Genomic DNA, 6,000 nt, shown 5'->3' on the forward strand with positions numbered 1-6,000 from the left:
AGCTACATGAATCACAACACTCCAGTTAACAAGCTAAATTTGTATCCTTCTTTTCATTAATAGTATGTTTGAAAGTCACAACCCACAAAGATGTTTGCAGTCTCTACCTTTTGATTTTTGGCAACTAAAGTTCCAGTATAGATCTCACCTTCTGATTGAGAAAGATTTTCTACACACAAAGAACCATATACACACATGGAATAAATGACCAAGTAGTTTGGTGGAGAGTAGGACTTTATCCTATTATTATTGATCTAATCTTGCTATTTTGGACAATCAACATTTAGAGATTTTTATATGCTGCAGGAATGTGCTAAAATAATTTAAATTCATTTTTTTCCCCACATCTAGCAATACTCATTACCTCAGACACTGACAAAGCAAAGACAGGATTTTAGAATTTTTTTGCAAATGCATTAAAATAAAAAAATGAAATATTACATTAATGCAAGCATTCAGACACTTAGCTATGAAACTTGAAATATGAATTAGGCGCATCCCATCATGACATTGTTAGGAATCTATCTATTATCAATTTAATTGACTGGACATGATTATGAAGGGCACGTCTATAGGATGCCCTACAGATGACAGTGAGTATCAGAGCAAAAACCAAGCTATAAGGTCAAAGAAATCACTTGTACAGTTTAGAAACCCGGGAAAGCTACATAAAAATTTCTGTAGCACTGAAGATGCCCAACAGCACAGTGGACATCTTAATTCTTAAATGCACTTGGAACCACCATGATTGTTCTTATAGCTGGCCAAGCAGCCAAACTGAGCAATCATGGGAGAAGGGCCATATTAAGTTACCAAGAACCTAATAGTCTCTCTGGTTCAGCTAAAGATAACCTGTGTAAAGATGGAAAAAACATCCAAGAGGACAACCATCAATACAACACTCTACTGATCTGGGCTTTATGACACAGTGGTCAGAGAGAAGACTCTTCTCAGTAAAAGAGACATAGAAGTCTGCTTGGAATTTGCAAAAAGGCATGTACGAGATAGGGACTGTAGGTTTGTACTTCAGTTGAATGTGTATGTAAGTTGGAACAGGTACATTATTTTAATAAATGTTATTGTTGACCGACTGTAACCAAGTGCTCTGCCAATGAATGATGGAGTTTCACCTCTTTCTGACCTTTTCATTATTTCTACTTTATTTTCAATGGTGATGGTTTTTCCCTTCTTTACTGTAGCACCAGCACTTGCATCAGATTTGTGTTTCAGAGACCTTCTTGAAGGGTAAAGACAAAAGGTTAAGATGAGCTCTTCTGTACAGCACTGTACACGCTATCATGTACACGCTATCACAGCAGATTAGGCACCAGTTGTCAACACATCTGATGTATAGGGTGATCCAGATCTAATTATGCAATTTTCATTATGCTATAACTTATTCAGTTTATTACATAGAAAATCACCCGAAAAATCCCGGACCATCGAGAAGTGTGCGAACTGACCACACGAAAAATCGTCTTCGCGCCGAACTGGATTCGTCCCCGCATAAATCAAAGTCATCCAGATGATCTGGATCTGCAGAATTAGATCTGGACCACCCTGTACTGACAAGAGACAACGTCTTGCTATTTGCGTAACAGTACAAGCAGGCTTGCTATTGAGAATGAATGGGGGCAGCGAGGGGTGGTTCATTACCAGCCCACATCACAGTCACCTCCACTACAGTATGCTGCCTGCAGTGTCCCGCTGCACCACCGCCCACAATTCAACATGCAGCCATCTGAGGCACACTACAATGCTACTCCCCGTTCACCCTCAATGGCTTCCGTTCAGCTTCAACAGGGTCACCACTTGCAGCAGGGGGCGGGCAGTGAAACTATAACTAAAACTATAACTAACTACATCCCAACGCCTGTTGTAGAACTAATCCCATCCAAACAGGACCTTAAAACAGTGATTTACTTTTCCTCTGAGACTAAGCTCTGCTTTTAGCAAAGTTAAAAATGTAAAAGGTACTTTCTTCCACAAAAAGTTAAGGAACCACAGAGAGGAAAAGAGGGGACACTACTAGGAAAGTAGACTAAAAGGTAGTGTGTATAGCCTTAGCCTTTTAGGAACTTGAGGTCCTCATTTCCCTCAAGACTATCACTTACAGCTCCTAGGATTTTCAAATCCAACAACGTATTCTGCAGAACCACAGGGGCCTGTGGGCCCACAGACTAAGAAGCACGGATTTAGTTAACCTGTTAACCTGAATTAAAGTCTTTGGGACTGGAGTAAAACTAGGGTAGTATCCAAAAAAAGATCAGGATCAAATAAAGACAGTGACAGAGTCCAACTGTCAATATAAAATGCTTTGCAGAAGTATTCAATTATTAGATTCTCCAACTGTATAATAAATCCAACACCAAAATTTTACTCACTGTATTTTTTATTTCAAAATACTGAAAGTAATTTTTTTTTTGTCATGACATTATTTTATGTCACTTAGTAAAAATTGAGCATTTTTCAACTAGAGTACTTTTCCAAGGCACTATATGTACTACGGGTGGCATGGTGGCGCAGTGGGTTGCCCTGCTGCCTCACAGTTAGGAGACCCGGGTTTGCTTCCCGGGTCCTCACTGCGTGCAGTTTGCATGTTCTCTCCGTGTCTGTGTGGGTTTCCTCCCACAATCCAAAGACATCCAGGTTAGGTGCATTGGCGATTCTAAATTGTCCCTAGTGTGTGTGTGTGTGTGTGTGTGTGTGTGTGTGTGTGTGTGCGCGTGCGTGCCATGTGGTGGGCTGGCGCCGTGCCCGGGGTTTGTTTCCTGCCTTGCGCCCTGTGTTGGCTGGGATTAGCTCCAGCAGACCCTCGTGAACCTGTAGTTAGGATATAGCGGGTTGGATAATGGATGGATGGATATATTCACTACAGAATAAATTACAATTACTTAGTAACATGCATAGTACACTGTATAAATCATCATAAACTGAATATTACAAATTTGTAAAAAAAAGAGCCCAACTCAAAGTTAAATTGTGAAATTATCTTCGTCAAATGTAACAAAAAACATAATTCTGCCAAGTACATTGCCATCTTTCATACTCTTAGGTAAACCTCTTCCATGTGCTAATCCCATATTTAGTGACAATAACCCCCTATAAGTTCTCCTGGAAATGGGACAAACCTCTTTAGAGTTGCTAGTCTTTATCCCCCAAGCCTCAGTTTGTCTCAGAAACATAATTCAGATGCCACAACCTTAAAAGTAAAAATTTATTTTTAACATAAACTATTACATGGACAACTTTGTCTTGCTTAAAAGTTACAAAGTTTGGCTTTGTGTCTGTTAAAGGGAACATGACTGTAATGCAATAGGCCAAGCATTTAATCTTTAATGTCAAGGTGAACTCCATCATTCACCTACTCTACAAGAAGAAAAGGCTGGTAAGTAAAATGATGTTTATTAGTCTACGTATAATTTTCTGCAGATTTGCATTAAGATGACATTCATTACAATAGTTTATAACTATATTGCTACATGCAATATATCTAGAAACAATTTCTTTCAAAATGTGGCTAGGAGAGCTTATAGAATGAGTCAGAAACTGAAGCTTGTCTCTCTGATGTGCTGATCTCTGTAACTGCCCGGTCCAATAGGTGTGCTACACGACCCTGAAGTAAGACGAAAAGAAAATGAATGAATTGAAGCGTAAAACTACGGTCATACTATTTTTTTATTTTTTTAAATACAGCACCTGCGGTGGACTGGCGCCGTGCCCGGGGTTTGTTACCTGCCTTCGTCCTGCGTAGGCTGGGATTGGCTCCAGCAGACCCCCGTGACCATGTAGTTAGGATATAGCGGGTTGGATAATGGACGGATGGATGGATAAATAAAGCGAAGAAGGATGATGTCAAACTCCACTCCTCCGGTATAAACCACTAAGTAGATGTCTACATTTATTGAAACTGGGACTGTGCTACAACTACACATACATCAATGCAAATTGTGCCGCTGCGAATACACAATTTAATGTAATGTAAACGGGATCAAAGCAGCCCGCAGTCAACTTAAAAGATTCAAAAGAATAATGTGTAAATGTTGTGAAGTTCCAAACTATTTAACGCTATGTGCACACTGAAAGTGATTTCTTAAAGATGCACCGAAAAACTACTTGCAGAAACAAAATAACTGAAAGTTCAGTCAACCTTTAATTATTGCAACCTGGCTATTTAACTGAATGGCAGTCGATACTTATGCCTCCTCTTTTGTTTTACGCCGTTTCGTGCTAATTGCTTTACTTTCTGCGCTTGCGGCACGCTAGTTAGTAAACTTTCTGACTCATCTCAATTGAACTTGATTAAAACGAATTACAGAACATGACCAACACCGACACCCGGCACATCCGAAAATAAAACTTTCAGAGAAAAAAAATAGAACTCTGATCTCCTTTAGTTGGCGTTTTCAAAGCCACTGTGTCCTTTCTATCTTCTAACAAATGCATTCCCGCTATATAAGGATCATCACCGGACATTCCATAAAAATCTTTAGTATCCTTACATGTTTATTCGCTTACTGCCTCCAAAATATACAGAACGAAATTTCTGCCATTTTTCTCTTACACACAAAAACACAACTGCACATCTATTCCAAGAAGCCCGATGGGGGAGAAACTGCTGCACCCAAAACGCAACTTGACGACTTTGTTTACTATCCGTCACGGAGTAGAAAAGAACACACGATTCTTGGGCTACACGTACCTGGTGGGTGAAACTGATGATTTCTTTAGACGTTTGCGCCTTTAAACCCTCTGACGATAACAAAACAAATAAGATGTACAGTGTGCACAGAACCTTACGCAGTGTTATCGGACGGAAGCGAACTTTGGACCCCCTCCTACTCCTATGTGGTGGATCAGCACTAGCTCGCGAGAGCTTAAACCTAGTGACGCACCCGCGCTGCGCACGGAAATACCGTATTCCTTTGGTTCGGGCTTCTTCTGTTTATTAAGATTTTTTTTTCTGAACATAATGGTTATGTTAGCAATATTCCTAGGCGAAGGATTGTTTTTCTTTGAACTGTCCGTTAAAGTGGACGCATTGTTTTTGCACATTAGCAGATCACATCTGCTGATTTAGACTTTTATTTTTTTTACAGATTTCAAGTACGTTTTTCAGATGTAATTAACCAGTTCTGTGTTACATTCTTGGCCTGGCTATGGATGTACAAAGTGTGCCGCTGCCACATACATCTCGCACCGCGGCCCGTGACTTCAGTAAAGATGTTCTTTTCATAACTGTGCAGATCAACTAATCTCCTGTACCACGAAAGAGTTTCGTTACTTACTAGGAATAGAATACGTGATCAAAAAGACAGTAAACATCCACACAAAAGTATGCTTCTGTTATTCAAAACTTCTTATGAAGTTAATTCTACGACAAAACATCGCATAAATCATAAATCTTACTCATCACAGAATACTTGAACTGAACTTCATGCTGTAACAACAACCATTGTTATATGCAATTAAAAGAATTACACACAATAACAGATACTAGTGATTATATAATTATAAACGACCTGTGAAAAAGCATTTAAAGTAGCCTTGAATAAGTCCATTATGTTTTGGTCCACTCAAGTTTCTGCAGAGCTCACCAGGCTTAATCACACACACAGCTTCTGCCTGAAGGAAAGACTTATATTTAATTTTTCCCAAATCAGTTTCCTTTTTAAAAGTTATTGTTAGCTCTTCCCCAGGTCAATCTTATCTGTTTTGCCGTCGCAGTTTTTCTGCTTTTGATTTGTTCTGCCCATCTTATATTTTTGCATTAGTTCTTGTTCTCCTTCTCCATTCACACCATCTCAAGAGGTCTGAGTGTGGCTTGTTTTGAGCTTCTTCTTATATGAATTCTCAGGTATATTATTGACCTTGGTGGACATTTTTGAGTGGCACTGCTGCCTCATGGACCTTAAATGCTGGGTTCAAATACTGCACCTGTTGGTTGTTCATGTGGACTCTTCCCATCTCTACATGGATTTTCCTCCAGCTATCTCAGTA

General features: G+C 39.5%; 1 protein-coding gene across 1 annotated transcript in view; it reads right to left on the minus strand.

Annotated features, from left to right (window-relative positions):
- Positions 1–4,858, minus strand: part of LOC120527697 (membrane-spanning 4-domains subfamily A member 4A-like) — a 61,723-nt gene extending 56,865 nt beyond the window's left edge. Inside the window, exon 1 of the mRNA XM_039751417.1 lies at positions 4,703–4,858. The gene's annotated coding sequence lies outside the window, so the exon portion shown is untranslated. The remainder of the gene's footprint in view (positions 1–4,702) is intronic.
- Between the last annotated feature and the right edge of the window lie 1,142 nt (positions 4,859–6,000).

This window comes from Polypterus senegalus, chromosome 1 (genome assembly GCF_016835505.1).
Source record: "Polypterus senegalus isolate Bchr_013 chromosome 1, ASM1683550v1, whole genome shotgun sequence".
Lineage (NCBI taxonomy): Eukaryota > Metazoa > Chordata > Cladistia > Polypteriformes > Polypteridae > Polypterus > Polypterus senegalus.